The following is an 18,496-nucleotide window of genomic DNA, read 5'->3' as shown; positions in this document are numbered from 1 at the left end:
ATTTATTAAGGCCATACCGGCTATTTATTACACATTATTATTGATGAAGTGGAAAAGCATCCTTTGTGTTTTATATACTCACATAGGAAAACTGCATGTAACAGAGGCATTTGTCTAATTCAACAGCTAAAAAGAATGCAATGCTTTCATATAGCACCTATGCCGAGATGTAACTCATTCATCTTTGTTTGACTGACAGTCAGAATGCATTAAGTCTGCCTTTTTTTATCAGCTTGTAGATAATTAAACCCTTGGGATAGCCCATGGGAGGTTTTTGAGTCCACTGAGGGATGGTGGTGGGTAAAGATTTAAAATATGTAAAATGCAAACATAGACTTCTACTTAAGCGATGAAGTTTAAACAGCCATTTCTTTAAATTAAGCACTACTTATACTAATGTGTTTACATAAAGCTCATAGGGCATTTAACACTGCAGTCTTTAATAAATACCACTTTATTTACTAAGATCATACATTTCACTATGATATGGTAAGTGGCGAATGCTTACAGTATATTGCACTGTTGTACCTTTCTTGAAGCCCCAAAGTGCTTTATAGACCATTCACCCAACATACTTTAACATAGGGGTGTCTAAAGGTGTCACACGGGGGACTAAAACCCAAAACACACCTTAAGTCGCTTGCCCAACAGGATAAATATTTATTAAACACACTAGAACAAAATTTTTAAAACTTAAAAAAAAGATATAATACCTAATGCATGTATGATAGTCCTACAGACAACAGGGTGATTTTATACGGATTATCTTTGATCCACATTTATAGAAATATTACAGCGTTTATTGGAAATATTGTGTGCTTTGATCGCATTGAAAATCACAGAGGAGCTTTCGTACTCCATAAAATCAAACATCTGCAACAGCTCCCAGTATACTCAAAAAATACTAAAAAATAAATAAATAAATAAATAAAAAAAAAATAACACTTAAGACAATGTATTGTGTGCATACAATAACAATAACAATTTTAAACCTGCAACTGATGTAATCACCAGTTGGTTGTGTTTTGAACTCTTAACCCTCCCTCTGTCATAATCACACCTAAAGGCCTGACCCAAATTAGCTCTGCACTCCCTCAACTTACACATCTCTGATCACCACTTCATGCAAAACACTTTGCCTTCTGGTAATACTGTTATAGCACTTTTAATCTAATTCAAATGTAACCTCAGAAAACCGTCCTTAACCTACTTTTCCTCCATTCCCCCTGTTCTATCCTCCTCATTCACATTCCTCAAAAGAAGCTAATAAGGCCAACAAGTCTTTTCTAGGGGCTGAGTGGATTTCAGATTAACCTTTGTCCTTATCAAAGAAGGCGACTCAGGTGTTAAGAATGGCATTTATTTTTGTTTGAGCTCACAACCACTTTTAGTCTTCAGAAGCTTAATACCCACTGGATTTATTCAGTTGATCCTAATGAGACAAGGAAAAATCGATCATAAAGCAGTGCACAAAAATCTAAAAGACGAGCCTTTTTGGTCTTGCCAAAGATATAGTTCTGCATGGTGAACAGATGCACTGTGGTAGTTCAAACAAAGGCATAAAAAAAATCAATGAACATGTTTTAAACCTTTAACATAATAAAGGTTTTTTAAAGGGACACAACTCTCCTCGTTTGATTTCTTGAAATTAGGTTTTCTTTAAAAATGATGCAAAAAATCTTAAAATGCTCATCCTAAAATGTGGTTCTTTTAAAGGCCACTGCATTAAAAGTTGTGTTTTTTGTGTTTTTAATATGTCCTTGTGGCATTTTTCTCTTGATGGAGAACATGTGTGAAGAAAATAAAGAAGAAAATTGCATTTCTGAGTATTATTCAAGTCATATGAATCAGGATCAGATAAAAAAGATTGCCTTTTGAAAAAGTTTGTAGGCGTGATGTACAAGCCAGTACTGCAAGCCAAAAGCTCTCTATTCTGATACATCCACTTGTAGACAACTAGACATCGTTTTCCTTGTCCGAGTTGGCACCCAACTCGGACTGTTCAGCTGGATGGCTCCAATATTGCTAATAAGTTTTGTTCCACCGGTGATGTTAAGTTGGGGGTGTGAGGGGCTGGAAGCTAGCGGGAGATGGTGCAAACAAAGGGGCACCAACTTGGCACAAAGAGTTCCACCCACAATTTAGAGACAAGTTTCTAATAACCAAGGGTTGTAAACAATTCTTTTTATCCAACTTGGAATCCCTTCTTTAGATATATGGAGAAATTAGATGTTACTACTACCTACTAATTCTTAAGTGGACAAAAACAGCTTTACACTATTAAGTAACACTTTACCTTAGAAAAGTAATGCAAAAATAAGCAACTTTGTACCGATATGCAACACTTTCCAGTATTTTTCTCTGTTCCGTTGGAAATAAATGGTCCAAGAGTTACAATAGTCCAAAGAGCGTGCATTACTTAGCTTTCTGTGGCGACAGCTCCACTGTTAAAAAGTCACAGGTGCATTGTAGATCCATTTGACCCCTCAACCCCATAAGGCTGAGTGTCAATCGGAGGCCATCTTTGGTATGACCCAACTGACATTCAAGTCAGGACGGACACTGTTCGGCTAAACTACTGTAGGTTAAGAAGTAGGGGGTTCTGAGTAGTGGTGTCCTGATCAGGTTTTTTAGTGCCCAATCCGATTCAGAGTTCTTTGATTTTGCGTATCCACCGATACAGAGTACCGATCTGATACTTTTGTAACACATTTAATAAATGAACACATTTAATAAACAGATTCAGGTTTTTCCCTATTTTTTTATTAAATTAACATTATTATATAATTTAACACTTAACCAGAAAACTTCTGTGATGTAGCTTTAACAAACAATTGAAAATATTGCAACTATCTACTTGAAAAAAAAAAAAGAAAACATTATCTAGTTACATAGGTGATAATTAGTCATGTGAGAAAGTTCTGTGACTCTAGCTTTAATATCTTCAGAACTTTTGAACAGTTTCAACCAAATATGATTTCCCTTTTCATTTAAAATTCTTAAAAATTGTAGAAATGTGAACATTACTGACCAACTGCTTCTTTTTTTTTTTTTAAGATTATTGTATTCTTTTTTTAACCTCTTAAGACATCACATGTTGGGATTTATTACCACTGAAGATAATTTTCTTAACTGGGGCAGATGTCAGAAAAATCAGAAAAATCAGAAAAAAAACATATCAAAGAGCTCTGGTCTTAAAGGGTTAAATCACAGAGTTAGCATTTAGCTAAAATTAAAAAGAATCAAAAACCTGATCTTTTCTCATTAAAATGCATTTGTATGCTATTTTTGCATTAACACAAACCAAAAGAGACACTTGTTGTCAGTTTAAAGTATTTTTAACAGAGTAATTGATCCCAGAAGTCTGAATCTCTGGACGTCTTGCTAGCTTGACTGAACTGTTTTTGTTAGTTTGAACTGTTCCCGTATTCTGCTGCGCTTTATGGCAATAAAAATGTGTGATCCGTTCATGACACACAGACTTCTAGTGGAGTATTTATTGGCAATAATAAGCTTGAAATATAAATAGCTGACTATAATAAGAATATATTAAATATCTGACACGAATCGGGAGACAGTATTTGATACCAATCGAGTCCTCGACCATGTGATCGGGACCGATTTTCAATCATGTGATCGGATCAAAACATCTATAGTTTTGAGAACAAAAATGAGATATAATGTGTTACATAAAGTCCTTTCCTTATTTTACAGTAATACATAATTTCCACCATTAATCCATCCAATTGAGATCAAACTGAAATACTTGATAATCTTCCTATGACTGTGTCCACTAGACTTAACTTCCTTGAGGCAATTTATTCTACCAAAGTGACGGCATTGATAGAATTAATAGGGGCTCTGTTGGCCTCAGGCAGGCATGGGACTGCACGCGAAGGGTCTAAAGTAGGACTCCTGCTCTACAAGCCCCCTCTGAGCCCTGGTCAAGTTAAAATTCAACAACCACTTCTCCTTCTTCTGAAGCAAGGTTATAACAGACACAAAAAGTCTTCCTTTTTAAGGAACAACTTCCATGATTTGAAACAGAAGAGTTGATTCCAAGCGCATCCCCTCTAAAATAACAGATTATTAACATGGGAAATAGCAGGCCATGTCAGCAATACAGGCCAACTTCTCCTGCTGCAGACATGAGCTAGCACTGAAACCACAGATGGTCCGAAGTGCAAAAGTGCATGAAGTCTTTGATCAGCCAGAGAGGATAAATGTCACTTAGCTACTCATTGATCTCTGCTGGCTGCTATTGGCTGCTGTAATCTTAAGTTGTTGCCAATAGATCCACTGCTGACTGCTCCTTTGTGAACGCCGGGTACTCTTCAGTCCAGAAGGTTTTTGCTCCCATGTGGGGCCTGAAGATTCATCTTCAATTATAATATTTAGACCAAACTCATTTTTATTTTGCTTTCATTTGTAGAGGAGTTTTTTTACACTTATTATTCACTGTGCAAGTCATCTTATATATTTTTATTTCAATCATGGAGAATCGGAGAGCAATTTTCTTAAGGGCTTTTAGAGTTATTTTACCTTTTTTTTTTATGTTTTTACGGCTGTGGTTGTATTTGGCTTTGTGGTTTTCTTTCTGTTCTGTAATTCAGCGTTATGTGTATTTTTTATTTATTTATTTATGTTTTTGAGACAAACTTCGTAGGTTTTTGTTAATAATTTAAAGTTAGCGCAAGAACATCACTTTTATGCTATGCTCCTCCTTAATCTCCTAGACCCCAAAAGGGGCGTACCAATCTTGGGTAGCAGCAATTAGCAGCAGCTAAAAGAAATAGTAATAGAACAATAAAAATAAGAATAAAATAGAAATATTTAGATTAAAAAATGACCTAGTGGGCGTTAAAATAACATGAAAAATATATATATTTTTGCTGAAAATGTCAAAAAGTTATATATTCACAAACAAATATTTTGTTATAACTAATCAAGTTTCCCATGTTTGACATTTACAACAGTTAAACAAACAAATGAAAATAAACAAAACCCAGGACCTCTTTTTAGTGCCCGATTGTTGGAATTACATGAACTTTTTTCAAATAATGTTTTTAAAAACTTAATTTGGTATAGACTTAGACTTTTAAAAAAGTAGCTGTTTATGAAAAATCAAGCATTAAAAGGATCAAAGTTAATTTTCACATTAAACAGTCACTGTAATTGAAATGCACTACTAGTAAAAAGTAGACTAGAGGAAAGTTTTCTTCAGAATCCAGGCCAAAGCTTTACTCCTTTGCCAAGTCCTACTTACTTTTTTTAAAGTTAGTGATTCTTTATGACTAGGTCTTTGTTTGTAGAAAGTAAAAGCACGCCCACAAATACTGTACTTTTTAAATTAGACGATCTAAAAGAGATAATGAGTAGGATGAAAAGCAAGAACTGAAGATACATTTGATCTCTGACAAAGAAGAGGAGCTTCTCCAAGCCTTTCGGGCTGTTTGTCTTTGGACTCATTTTCACCGGCTTCTTATCTTGTGATGTTTTTCATTGTGCCACGTCCCAGGAGATTAAGTGCAACACCTTCCAGTGTTGTTCACAGTTCACCAACAGACATTAAAAACGGCACTTCATGCGTTGGCTGAACAAGTCCTTATGGCCTTGGTAATTCACTGCCAGGCCTGTTTGATCTATAAAGATCACACTGCGGATGTCAGCTTTAGGAATGGCTGTTTTCCAGGGGACAGAGCCAGTGGTCACAGCAGAATTCAAACGGCTAAAAATACATATATTTTTTAGAGGTGGTTACTAGAATAAACTTTGATGGAAAAGGCTTTGAAATGCTAAATTGGTGAGCTGTCACAGACCCTACTTTTAGATAGAGGATTGGAAAGAACGTTGTTTGTGTCATTTGTATTACATGCGTGTATACCTGCACCACTACACTGTTTGATGTTTCCATCACATGCATGAAAAGGACAAATTGCAAAGCCGTTGTACTCTATCTTACCAAAAGTATTCTCTCACCTGCTTTGACTCACATATGAACCGAAGTGCCATCCCATTACTAACTCATAGATTTCTGCTTAATTAGCTGGTGTTTGTGTTAAATTTTCCACTTTAGTTTCCAAAACGCAACAGGATTCACTAGCAAGTCAGCTCTAGTACGTTTTTCTTAGTACCAGGCGGCAAATAAAAAACCTTAAAATACTTTCCGTTTTAATTATCACTTGACTCTGAAGGACGTTTTATTTTGTTAAACTACTGGATAGTCTCCATCTATGATTTATTCTTGACTCATATAAAGTAATTCTCCTCAGTCACGTGTCTTAAGCAGACTTATGTTCTTGAACCTTCAACTACGACTGCTACGTTAAAACTTACATTGAAAAGAGTCAGACAGGAAACTTACTAAGAAAAGTAACCATAATTTAACAGAAAAAAAACAATTGTCTTCACTTGAAGTATGGATTCATTGCAACAGTTCTTCCCACTCACCACAAAAATAATGCACAATATGAAACAACTGATTCTAATGTTACAAGGATGCTGCTTATACTTTAATTTACAGTAGATTTTTGTGAATATACTTAGAAAATACCAGTTATTTTGATGGTTGTAGCATTCTATTTTGCAGTTTTGATTTGCCACACCTTAAAAATCAGATGTGGATGACGTTTTTAGCCTCCAACTTTTTAATGTGCCCTACACAAAATCTACAATGCAAAAGTTCAAACTGGCTGCAGATATTTCCCAAGTACGATGATTCAATAAAATATAAGAACTTATTTGTTGAAGTCATTTCACATTTGTGAAAACAGGAAAGGTCGTTTGAAAATATGTCTACAGCCAAGATGAATTGGGCACAGAAGATACTCTTTTGTATTAAAGAAAACTAGACCATGGATCAAGATTGTATATATATTTTTCCCTGACAGATAATCTGAGCCTGAGTGACAAAGTGTCATTCTAAGTAAAAAAAGAATGAGCCTGACCCAGCGTAGGCACTTAGGCAAGACCCTTCACCATATTTAGTCAAAAGAAGGCCGAAGTGTGCAGGTGCATATAATACAAGATTGTATCAGGAATTGTATCCGGCGCACCACATTTGCAAACCAGTGAGAGCTCATCCGTTGTGGGAACCCCTGACGGGACAAAAACAAACTTTTACATCCAACAACTTTATTTTATTTAATATTCATCATCTGTAAAATAACTACAGATATTTCCCAAAACACCTTTTTACAATATATTTAAAATAGGACAATTTTATTGTGAAAAAAGATTTTCCAGAAACCAGAAGATAGAAAAGTACAAATAAAAAAAAGTGGACGGCGACTTCAGCTTCGTACAGAATGTTCCATGAAAATATTGTGTGATATTTAACCAGTCTGTGGCCTAAAAAAACGGTTGTGGACCACTGGTGTATTGCACGTCTGACAGGGGCTTCATGTATCATCAATGAGGCTGTTATTAATTAAAGAGTGAAATCTCTAAACACTGTTAGCAAGAAACAGTGTTGAATAAATGCATGTCTTATCAGGAACCCGTTTGGATTCATATGTTCCAGTTAAGAAAGGAAAAAATAAAAATCCAGCCAACATTCTTATCAGATGTGAACCGAGGAAGAAAAATAACCCTTCACTGCAAAAGCACCTCTCCTCCCCCTGTTCTGTGACTTCCTCAGCCAACAAAGGGAGGGGACAGGCAGTCAGGGAGGACATATAAGCGTGGGGATGAGGAACAACTTGTCAAGATGGTGGATGATAAACACAGCACTCCATCTGGGTGGAGAAACTAAGCGATACCGCTCGCCCCCTTTGGTGGCTTTCCCCACATCTTTAATGAATGCGTCTCACGTGGCGTTGGCATTCATCATTCAGAGCTTTTCGGAAGCGGTTTAGCTCAAATTTTTTGACCAGACTATAACCTGCAAGAGTTAAGCTGTAGATAGCCATTTGACTGGATATGAGACCGAGTAACCCTTCGCCCTATGATGTTCCAAACAGGAAGTACCCACTGGCTCAAAGAAGCCAAAATTCTATTCATAGCTAATCCCAATCATTTATTCATGATATTTTTGTCTATAATGCATGTTATTCAACTTATAAACTCCATCTTCTAGGGTTGTCCAAATCTAACATTCCAAAATTCAGGGTCCTAGAAATTTCCCAGAAGTCTCTGCGAAAAAATTGAGTGCATCAATAGTCAGTGAATTGACGAATATAGACCACAATGCATTGCGTTTATACAATCTTTCATGTAAAAAGAATGTAGATCAAATTAAAAGAATATAATATGAATATATTTATATATTTTAGTAGTTACGGAGTAGGACAGAATTTCAAACATAGACACAGTGTAAGGGTTCTCTGGCTCTGGCTCCCTACCAGTCACACCAGTTCCAGGTTAATCATGATTCACATCTGACTTAATTTCAGTTATTTGCCCTCAGCCTGTTTAAGTTTGTGGTTTTCAGTTAATATTTGTCAGGTCATCTTTTTTGTTCAGTTACCATGGGTTGTTTCTCCATGGTTGTTTTCTTTTTCTTTTGTCATGTTTCACTTAATTAAATATTTTTAGTTTCTGCCACCAAGCCTGGTCTCTTGCGTTTGGGTCCTCCCCCACCACCTCTTCATGACATGCAGACTCTATATCCCCAAAAAGATGGCACCTGTATGGACTTAATTTCCTTGGAGGACAAAGTAAGTAATTTTCTTACATGGTCTAGTTCTCATATCAACAAATATAATCTCTATTATCCATTATAAAATAAATAATTTGTGGAAATCGGCAGAAGAAAAAGATTAAATCATATCAAATTTGATATACGTAGTTCTGAGAACCCTATCCCATTAGCATGATCGAAAGTTTCTTTAAAAACCCATTGGGTATAACTTGGTCCATGTTTTCTTCCTTGTAGTGCATAATTATTCCACTAGAGGCACTATTTCGAGCTTTTCCTGCTCAGTTCAAAATGGCTGCCTCCACCAAATCTCAACAACACTTTTGGCGGGAAAAAGTAGCTAATTTTCTAAACTATTTGGGAAGAATAACTCATCTTTTGTTCATTTTTTAATGACTACTTGCTGGTTTGAAAGAATGCAACATTTGTCGATATTTAGTTCTTCATAATACAATTACAGCGTCAATGAGTTAGTGAGTAAATCAGGTGGGTTTTTTTCGCCCCCTCAACACTCATGCCAAAAATTTTGCATCTTAAACTAACATTGTTGTGAACAAAAACTTCCAAACCACTAATGAATCATAACTGATTCTTTGTATATTTCATTTTTGTGGATTTTATCAATGGGTTTTAAAAACATCTTAATCTTCAGTCAATTCTTTGATACTGTAGGCTTCACGGGGTTAAGGATGGCTTTAAAAAGAAAGAAAATGGCGTCTGTCTGCTACCTTCTCACTGTTTGAGAAAGGGGTGAAGTGAGGTAGCATAAAATTCAACTGGCAAGATGGAGCGTGACTTCACAGATTTAAGAATAAACATTTCACCCCACTAGCAGGAGGAATCTTTTGTTAATGAAGTGTTGTCTGCAGAACGTCTTGTGTTTGTGCAGATCTAGACTTTTTTTACTTTAAGATTCGCACAGGCACTTAGTGTTTAAAGCTGAAGTCTGGACAATGAGCTGTAGCCCTCCATAATAAAGAATTAATGAACTTTTTTTGCCGAGATGATGCATATTAAAGTATGTTCAACAATCTGTGAGGCCATAGCTCTCGACAGCCACTCGGCCGGGGTGATAGATTTTAAAGCGGCGTGAGACATCAATCACTGTCCCGGGGTGATTGCCTGTTTGTGTGTGCGGCGCCGCCGCTCCATCTCGGCGAGGCGAAAGCCAGGCTGATTGCTCTTTTTTTTTTTTTTTTTTTCGCTTCTCTACATTCATTGTAGCTACCTGACACTGTGTTATACACCCAATGCCGAGCGTGGAAATGCTTATTTACACTCGGCTGGGCAAAACCTCGACATCTGCAATATCGTTTGGGTGTCTTGGAAACGGAATTGGCCGGTTTGTTGTGTGAGAGCAGAGTTTAGCTCTCTGGTTATTGCTTTCCTTTTTTGCCCACTTATCCTTAAAATATAAGATGCCTGTCTTAGGTTTCTTGCTGCTACGACAGGTGACTGACAAGCGGTTAAGATGTCTCTTTGTGATGATCAAAACCCTGACACATGGGGGCAAATAGCTTTGTTGCACATCTGATTGAAACTGCACCTCATCGTGGTTCTGGAAGCTCCTAAATTATGTGTAAAATTACTTGCGACAGTTTTTGGAAGCACTTGTTGGATCAAGGCCCATCAGTTTCTGATATAGTGTTTTACAAATATATATAACCTGAAATGTACTCATCTTAAGTACAAAATTCCTTGACATGTTTTGTGGTTACATTCCAATATAAACAGATTTATCTGGGGTTTTTACAGTGCAAGAACCAGAGATTGGACTTCAGAAAAAGTGGTTACAAGAGGGTAAAAATGCTTTTCGAGAAGACTGCAGCATATTCGTTGCATCCAATTCCCTCACTAATCACTACTTAGTGCTCTATATTGAGCATAATCAATTTCCTAGAGTTTTTTGATTTAAAACTCTAAAATCCAGTGCCCTTAGACTTTTTTATATAAATTATCAGGCATATCTGTTTACGAAAGTGAGAATATGTCAAATTTCACCAGATAATATTTACAATCTAAGTTCCTAACAGCTGATAAGAAAACTCTGATGACTCAGCATTCTAGTAGTATTTAAACGCATCACTCAAGGACGAATCTCTGAGACGTGAAACAGGTCTTACCATAGATCCATGTGTAACTGAGGCTTTGTTTTTCCGTTAGATGTTATCATGAGTAGTTTTTTTTTTTTTTAAATGTGCATGTGTAGTTAGTATTTTTTTTTAATTTTGTAATTATTTTACTTATGCACATAATGTATTATATGATTTACAAATCAAGGACATGCACACACAAATCCAAAGTTGCACACAAATCAAGAATCATGCATGCATAAACCGGGGTGATTCTCTCCATAGTTCGCGCCGCAGATGGTCGCCACACACCGCCATGAGGCAAATGCACAAGTGGATCCCACCTAGCCTCTATCAGAAGTACTTGGGCACCTGCCTAACACCGAGAAGGTGGTTTTCTGTATGCCACATGTCCCTGTCCACCCGCTGGACGCAGATTTATCTCTGGGGTGTTACCTCTTCTTTGAGGGAAATCCTGGTTAGAATCTTTTCCGCCACTTAGTAATATGCTCACCAGCAGGTCATCTGGTCTGATCTGAGGTCAAACACACATACAAAAACTGTTCTGTCATCCTTCATAAAACAAAAAATATGGGTGGTCCTCCCAGAAAACGTGGAAATTTTGTCTAAAAAAACTCTAAAGCTACCATTAACTTTGACTAGACTACAAGATCAGCCTAAACCTTCAATATTGGGAGAAAACTCAATCAGATCTTCCTAAATTTTTTTCTAGAAGTTCTTCTCTATTAGCTAAAAGTAATCATTTACTTTTATATCTCTGTCTGCACAATTGTAACACAGCAGCAAACAAGCATCTCAACCTATTCAATATGGCGTCCAACTTTATGTATGCAACAAGCTAACGTAGCAACTCAAGCATAAATAATTGTGAACAAAGCTCCAAACAAGACTGACATCATAGCAGTGAAATACGTGCTTACTTTAGCACACTTGTATGTATTAGGCATTACTTAATCTATTACTTAAATTAGTGATTTCATAGTTACCACAAAAAAGACGAAACAAATAAGGTGTAAAATAAGGTGTAAATTTCTATTAAAATCCAGGGCACTACAGAGTATATAGTTTTTAAGGGGTTAGGTAGTAGTGAGGGAATTGGGACATAGCTATTGTTATCTCCCAATTCAATTCAATGTTCCTTCTCCTTTTTGCATTTCCTGCAGAAAAAGAAGCTGCCACTACCCCAGAAACCCCGACTTCCTCCGATTGGTCGGGTCACAGATAGAGGCGCGAACAAATTTAACCGCTTTAGTGGATCACTCTCTTTTTATAATGAGAGGAAAGACATCTTACATGTACAAAATGCAGCTTACAGGATCATTTTATTTGGTTTTTGGGACAAAACCCGCCGATTCATCCAGGTAGAGAGCAGGCGGCTGCGTTCCCTGGAGACACGCCGCCTGCCTGCACATAGACTGCGTGACTTTCTTTGTAAGGAAAGTGACAACTAAACATATGGTACTTTGTTATCACGCGAGAAAAAAGACGAAGAGAAGGAAAAAAAAAGAAAAAAGTCTGACATTGATGTGGTTCTCTAGGGTGTAATGTAGTAAATATTACTTTTTGCAGTGACTTCCATTTGCAGGGAAAAGTAATGGGAGGCAGGATGAAAGACGGCCAAGAAAAGTCTTTGGGGCTGACGGAAAACTTTTGAAATTAAATTTAAAATAGAAAGACAAATTTGGAAAAAAACTATTTACATAAACTTGAAGAGTATATATGATTGCAAGATATTTCACTGTAAAGAAAAAAAAGGAAAAGTCTGAAAATATGCTCTCCTGCTATCCAGATGGGGTTTTATCCATAATTCCTGTTACTTTCTTGAAAGAATAACACCCAACCTTGGTGACTGTGTGCAATCTGTTTATGCCTAGAAACTTGGGAGAAAAATTGGAATGTATAGAAAGTAGACAAGTCTATCGCCGACAACTTAAAAAGTCAATTTTTACTCTGATTCAGACAGCAAAAATTCAAATCAGATACTTTTCTGATGTGGAGCTGCAGAGCAAACGGCTCTCTACAGACTCTTTAAAGAACTTCTTCACTTACGGCATCAATTCTCCCTCAAACTTGCAGTCCAGTAACTTTTGAAGATAATTTTAGCTTTAGCATCAGTTTAAATTACGGTATCGGTTCTATTCTTTTAATAGGAATCATTTACACTTGATTACAGTAAATATTTTGGAAGTACTAACGTGTAAGATCTAACTTTACTATATATGATAGCTTTATTTTAGGAGTAAAAGTCACAAAATGAGGCCTAAATGTAGAAAATGAAAGTGATTATATTGTGTATTGTCCAAATTGCTCCCATTTAAGCAAAAAAAAACAATTTGAAGATCAATCATTATTTTTAATGGATTAAATGTGTTGTGTTTGCACTGCAACTGTATTTAATTTTGAGTAGGATCAATTACAATATCAATGGATTGAATAATTTTCTTTGATTTTCCAATAAATTATGACTCATAAATGAAATAAGTCAATCGTGAAAATTATCATTATTATTAATTCTGGCCTTATAGAGCGGAAAACACGTCAAGTCAGTAAGCTTATTTTTGTATAAAGCCCCATCTATATGGATTAACTCTCCTTGTGTTCACTGATGTCAGAGCGATTTGATGTAAAAGGCGTTCTGTCAAAATTTTATCTGCTGTTTACGTGTTGCAAACAAGATTGGGTGTTATTGAAAATATGCTAGCGTGGCTAACACGTAGCAGNNNNTTTTTTTTTTTTTTTTTGACGTGTGAGCAAATTAAAGGGAGTTACAGTAAAGTTTGTTTTAGCTGTAACAGTTAATTTGCTTAACGAGCTACCAACAAGGTTGAGTGTTATTGTGGCTAACGAATAGCGGGGCTGTACTCTTTTTTTTCTTTTTTGTGCTGCTAACGAGTTCGGAAGTTAGCATAGTCACAGTAATGTTTGTTTGTCAGTCTGGGGTTTTTTTACGTGTTGAAAACAAGGTTGACAGTTTTGGTGAATATGCTACGTGTAGCGTGCAACAACCAAGTTCTAGAAATACTGTGTACACAGTTAATAAAGTCAGACTGATGGACTCTGACAGATCTCTGACTTCTCTGGCTCACTAAATGTGCCTTTATATGGCAAAAGTATAAAAAAAAAGTAGACCATTCATTGACGGTGCATCGAATGCAGAAAAAAATGGTAATATACTCTGAACTCATTAAGGGTAAATATGAACACTTTTTTTTTTTTTAGTTAACATTTATTTATTTATTTTCTAATTAATTGCTACTTCACACAAAGTAAAATTAATCTAAAAAAAATCCAAGAACAAAAAGATTTTGGGGTTCTCTAGGTTTGAAATATTCATAACTTTTTATATTTATATTTTACCAAAATATATATATATAAAACTGGGTAGAAAAAACTGACATATGTGAATAAAAACAAAATTAGGGGTTTATTATTTTTGTCTTAATTTCATCAATCAAGATTTACAAGCCAAACTTTAAAACCCAAAAAAATTGTGCGTTTACAAGTCAAGTGACAAGTTTTTTTTACTTTGGAATTGGTAAGCAATCAAAAGAACAAATAATTAAAGATTACAAAAATAAATCTACTGTGTACTTAGATACATCAAAGTTAGGATTATTAGTCAGGAAAAGATTGGAATAGTTTTAAAAATGAGTAATTAAAGAATACAGTATGTACATACAGTAGGTATAAACTATCCAGTTGTGCCTAAGTTACTTCAGGGATTCAGCAGATGGTTTTATGGTTGAGGTCTTTCTCACACAGTTGTGCCTCAATCTGGAGGGGAAAGGAGAATTAAGTTGAAGAATACTTGCAAATTTGAAAAGCAACAAGAAAAATAAAAAATCCTGTTTTAAAAAAATATATAATTCAATATTTTTCTGTTTTAATAAGATGAATTTGAACATCTTTTAGGTCTTATTTTTTGGCAGATTCTCTAGGATCAAACCAGCAGCCAACTCATCTACCTGTGACATTAATCTATTTCTTTACATCATCATCTTTGAAAAATATTTTGACAAGCCTTAGATTTAATGGACTGATTAGCATTTTTTTCTGTTTTTTTCACCGCCACTAAGGATCCATTCAGTATAAGCATTAGCATGTTGGCATATCTATGCAGGCCCTGTCATGCATGTTCAATAAGCTATGAAAACTGCTCTCGTCGTCTCTCCGGCGATCCGGATTTTTAATGAGGCCCCGTTCGTTCCCTGTGTTTGACCTGCACAACACAGATGATTCTGCTAATTGGCAGCGTCGGCAGAAGACGAGCCGAGAAGAAGCGGCGTAATTATTATTGCAGAGACGTTTGCTCAAACAATGATTGCATTCCTGAGAGTGTCGCACAAAGGCAGCTGAGAGACGAGACTGAGGGAAATCCGGACCTCGTTTCCTGCTGCGAGCGCCGTCCGTCCATCTTAATACGTATCCTATTTGTCTCTCACTTGATGAATTCTCTGCTTCGCTTTTGCGTTTAACCGTTTCTCACATATGCAAGATTTCTCAAATCAGTAAAGCCGTAGTCACAATTGATCATATAGGTGGATTCATGGAAACTGAGCAAACTTGTATGGGACACGCAGGTGGCCCACAGGAAGAAGAAAGGTCATATATATTGCCTATAGGGTGCACCATTAATAATTAGTTTGCTTTTATGTCAAATATGAGGCACACTGAACGCACATAAAGCAAAAAAGTCAGAGCTAAGTTCGTATATCAGTCAAAAACTGTTATGTGTTCACAACAATTCTAGAAATTGTAACATGCTACAAGTCAGAAATCAAAATTAAAAAGTTAGTGAAGAAGTTAGTTGCAAGCATTGCAACGCATGTATTCTTTATTTATTTAGTTTTTCCTTTTATGAAGCATCAGGAACATCAGAAACACAATATTATGTACAAAACACACTCATGTACACATCACAACTAACACAATTACAATTAGCTCTGGAAATTTTCCAACGCGGAAACCAAGTTCTTCAATGGCGAAGAGAGAACACACATGAACGGCATACGCAGTATCTAGCTAAAGCTGAATCCAACCTTGAGGTGACGCTTTAGGTCAGGGTGCCCAAACTTTTTCGCTAAAAGGGAAAAAATCTAAATGGGATTCCGGTCCACGGGTCAAATACAGCATCTGTTCGCATGCCATTAAATAAAAGAAGAAAATAAAGAATTTGGTTAAATTATTTATTTTGATTTTGTATTCATTAAGGTAGCAAAAATGAGCAAGAATAAAAAGTAAGAAACATTTGTCTTTAAAAGCCTAACAGCAAGGCCTCATTGGCCATTTTTAATTGAAAACAAGAACAAGCTAAAACAAACTTTCCTCCATTGAAAACAGCAAACTGGGATCCTAATGAGAGACATGGAGCAACTCTTTTGACTTTATCCGTTTGCCGTTGTCGTTCTATCATGGCTAGCTGAAAAAGCCTGCTAAAAGCAGCTGAAAAACAAAGCCTAAATTAGCCAAAAGCAGCTAGCATGTAGTTTATACAAGTTGAACTCCAAAATGGTCCAAAAAATCTTAAAAAATGCCAAAAATAGTAAATAAAGCTAGCAGAAAAAAATGATCTGAAGGCCCCCAGGCCTTGACTTTAACAAATGTGCCATGGAGAATCAATGGGAATCGGGTGAGAGGTTTTAACTAAACACTCAGTGGCTTCTGCAGCTATGACTTGGCGGGCCAAAACATAACCTTTTGGGGCCAAATTTGGCCAGCGGGCCCCACTTTGGTCAGCCATCCTTTAGGTGCAGCGTCAACTTGCATTTAAGCTGTCACTTTCAATGCAAAGTCTATGCAAACCCACGTAGACCCAAAGTTTCAAGCTTCCGCAACACCTGTGATTGCGCTACGCTACGCATTTTTAAGTCCAGTCGCAGGTTCTACATATGAATTAGGCCTTTAATGACCACACGCTCCAAGTTTAACCAGTTCAACTTTTCTGCAGAGGTTTGGATGGATGCACGTTCACAAAACTGCGTAAATCCCGTTCTTGAACGCACCACACGTGGCCGGTATGAACGCAGCATGAATAAAGGGGAACACCTAGATCTTCAACCCTTGAGCCTCAACTCCCAGGTGAGGCCCACCTTAAGAGAACCCCCAGCGTTCCATCAGATTGTGGTCTCCTGCTACTGCTTTAACTCTCGTGCCTCCAGATGGCCCAACACAGCTGAGCCATTCTTCCCCCAAACGCCCTCCAGGATTAAGTGTGGGCGCTCAGACTGTACACCGAACTAGCTTCCGCCTTCACAGAATTAGTCACAGAGTGTGAGCGTTATTAAAGTTGAATTAAACTCCCGCTGAGTTGGAAACACTGCGGGTAATTGAGGTTTATTTTTGCATAAATAATAATGAGGTCAAGTCAGAAGCAGACAACAAGCTGACCTCTCCATAAGATATTGATGAATTGAATACTAGAGTCTGTATATGCCCTCTCTGTCATGTCCACTTTAAGCCAAAAATAACACACTAGTTTGAGTTTTTTTCCTTTAATTCATCCTTCAATGTTTTGGACCTTAAAACCCCCCAAATCCATCATCTGCATCCTTCCTGGAGACACACAAGGTTAAGTGAAAATGAAAATCTCCCCGACTGTGAGGCGTCCTGCTGCTTTCTGCATGACTGACGTCCAACCATTTTTGGTTTTATTGTTTGCACTTTTGCTAATCCAGTAGATTGAAATCACCGTGTGGTGCTGGTCTGATTAGAATCCCACCATCATTCTTCCAATAACCCTTTAATTGTGTTTCCTGGTGCATTGGATGCTCGTGTGTTCCTGGAGGTTCATTACTGATCACTACAAGCTTTGAAACACTCACTGCCGAAACACATGTATTAGTGAGGGCCAAATTTCCCAAAGAATGATAAATCAAACTTTATTTATTTCTATCTAATTCGATTTTAAAGTACTTTACATAAAAAAATCCAACTTTAAAAACCAAAAGCAACACAAAATAAAACACAATAATGTGCTTGGTGGACGTTTCTATTTTCTGTTTTGTGTTCTGACTCTTTATGTCTAATGTCTTTATATCTGTGCATACAGGACAAAAATATGTATGACTGAAAATGCAGATTTCTGTGTGTCATCTTGAAGAGATTTTGATGTTTTAAATGAAAAACTTGGAACTACAACCCTAAAAGGTTAAAGTTTATATTACTTTCTTTGTAAGGTCTTTTATGACTACCCAAGAACCAAACCCAAGAAGCAAATTTGTGTAAACTCAAGACTGGTTCAGAGCAAAAACGTAAAAGTAAAAGTTTTAGGAAGTAATTTGTTTATGCAACACTGGTTCACACATACATGAGGCAGATGGGAAGGTGTGGTGGATATGGTAAATACTTGTAAAGCGCTTGTCTACATTCCTCGAAGCTGTAAAGCTGAAGGATGATGCAAACATACAAGAAATAAATGTCAAAATAAAAGCTTGGATATAAAAGCCTAAAAGTTTTTGCAAACATGGCATGTATTAAGGATTTTTAAGCAAACTTACAATTTTTCAGAAATTTAGGCCAACCTCAGCGCTCCTTCATAGTTCTAAATTTAAAACAAAATTTCAAGTCTTTTAGCCAATCTAACATTTTGCATTTTCAGCAAATCCATTCAGCAATTAAATTAAATTGCTTCTGCATTTTAAGCATGTTGGCAAAAAGCATTCACACTAGCATTATCACAGGTAACTTTTCTAGTTATTATTTAAATCTTATCCACCAGGCTCAGTACTTTGACTCAACATTCCCAGACAATGATCACTAAATTAAT

General features: G+C 36.4%; 1 long non-coding RNA gene across 6 annotated transcripts in view; it reads right to left on the bottom strand.

Moving 5' to 3' along the window:
* Positions 1–18,496, bottom strand: part of LOC112156474 — a 44,037-nt gene that overhangs the window by 21,780 nt on the left and 3,761 nt on the right. Inside the window, exon 3 of one of the 6 annotated variants that reach the window (XR_004949639.1) lies at positions 9,822–11,245. The exons of 3 other annotated variants lie outside the window; for them this stretch is intronic. This is a non-coding gene — a long non-coding RNA (uncharacterized LOC112156474). Of the gene's footprint in view, positions 1–9,821; positions 11,246–14,230; positions 14,506–15,579; positions 16,174–18,496 lie in introns of those variants that run through there. 2 more of the 6 variants (XR_004949638.1, XR_004949636.1) reach the window with 2 other exon arrangements.

The sequence above is a fragment of the Oryzias melastigma genome, linkage group LG18, assembly GCF_002922805.2.
Source record: "Oryzias melastigma strain HK-1 linkage group LG18, ASM292280v2, whole genome shotgun sequence".
NCBI classification, from domain to species: Eukaryota; Metazoa; Chordata; class Actinopteri; order Beloniformes; family Adrianichthyidae; genus Oryzias; species Oryzias melastigma.
This window is presented reverse-complemented; position numbering and strand designations above follow the sequence as displayed.